Source organism: Asparagus officinalis, chromosome 5, assembly GCF_001876935.1.
Source record: "Asparagus officinalis chromosome 5, Aspof.V1, whole genome shotgun sequence".
Classification (NCBI taxonomy): Eukaryota; Viridiplantae; Streptophyta; class Magnoliopsida; order Asparagales; family Asparagaceae; genus Asparagus; species Asparagus officinalis.
The window spans coordinates 124,494,685-124,496,494 of NC_033798.1; positions in this window are offsets into that span (position 1 = coordinate 124,494,685).

Here is a 1,810-nt window from a genome sequence, read left to right on the forward strand (position 1 = left end):
AAGGACGGAGATTGTATTCGCGGAGGCGCTCCTCGGTGAGGGAGGTGGAGGACGAGGGTTTTAGGGTTAGGGTTTTGGAGTTGGGGCTGGCCATCGTTGAGAGGGGAGACATTGGAGGAGGTTTTGGAGAGAGTAGGGTTAGGGTTTCGATGGGAACAAGGAGAGAGGGCGAGCTTCACGATGGTGGATTGTGTTTGAATTTGGGAAAGAAGTTGAGCGAGATGGGGATCCGGTGACCTCGAAGGTGAGCTCGGGGTGGAGGTTGGAAGCTAGGGTTTGGGAATTGGAAAGGATGCGGTTAGGAGGAAGAGGTATTTGGATATATAAGGACTAGTGTGCAGCCCGTGCTGCTACGGTGTTTTTTTTTTTGCTGTTCCCCCCGCCGTTTTTAAACTCTCCCGGTTTGAATTTTCTGGGGTGCTACAGTAACTCGCCTGCTACAGTGTCATTCCCGAGCTGCTACAGTAACCGATCTGCTACAGTGTCTTTTAAATTTCTCAGCTGCTGCAGTAAATACTGCTACAGTAAATCTACTGTAGCATTTGCTGTAGCATGAACAGTGACTCTTTGTTTCTCCCATTTGTATAAAAGAATAGATTCGAGGGCGGAAACAAATAAATTTGGGGGAATGGAAAAAATATGGGGGTAATTTTAAATTTTTTTTTTTAATGGGAGAAAGCATCCTAGACGGAAATTAGAATTAGGGTAATATTAGATTTTTGGAAAAAATGTGTTCAGGTCCAAAAGCAGAAATTTCATGTGAAGAGACCCCTCATAGTTTCCTTCATGTGGATCAGCCCCTTGAAGTGTGACACTTTGTACTGCAGCCACTTTTTAACAATTATTACATGTCAGCTAAGCTAAAATCCTCAAATTATCCTTCTCCTCTCTCCTCAATCCCTCAAACCAGCTCTCTCTCTCTCTCTCTCTCCTCTCTCTCTCTCCTCTCCCTCTCAAGCTCTCAAGCCCCATTCCTGCCCACGACTACGCCCTTCACGACGACGTCGGGCTCTCATCTCCCCTCTCTCTCTCTCATCTCCTCTCTCCTCTCTCTCTCTATCAAGCTCTCAAGCCCCATTCCTGCCCGCGACTACGCCCTTCACGACGACGTCGGGCTCCAGATCTCAAGCCCCATTCCTGCCCGCGACTACGCCCTTCACGACGACGTCGGGCTCCAGATCCGCACCCTAGCTCGCGAGCTGGGCCCTCGAGTTCCCAACCACTTCCCCTCCTCTCCTTCGCCCTACCTCGTCGCCGTTGCTCGCCGCTGTTCCCTGCCTCGCCCTTGACTACGCCGGAGTTCGCCACTGTCGCTAACTGCCTTGCCCTCGAGTTCGCCATCAACTTTGTCGGGATGCCATCAACCCAGATGCTTGCCAAGAAGAAGCTATAGGTCTTCAACAACTTAGACTAACATATATCGCATTACATGTCGATCGTGCCCAGCATCAACTTTCACGACAACAAATGTTTTTTTGGCTTTTTTAATATTCAGGAGAACAAAGTGATGTTGATTCTGATGGTAATTAATCAAAAAATTATTTAAGCTTGCATCTAAACCTTTGAATTCCTCTCTTTTGGACTTGGGCTCTTGGGCAATGAATTGGTCGGAGTAGATTCTTCATTCGATTCCGTTTATTTGGCAATGAATTGGTCGGAGTAGATTCTCCATGCTAGTTCTAGCCCGCACCATGCTAGTTCTAGCCCGCATTATGTTAGTTCTAGCAAGTTGGGGCAAGTTACTGATGTAGGCGTATAAAATTGCCTATAGGTCCCACAATACAGCTCGATGACGTTAATTTCGACAAAC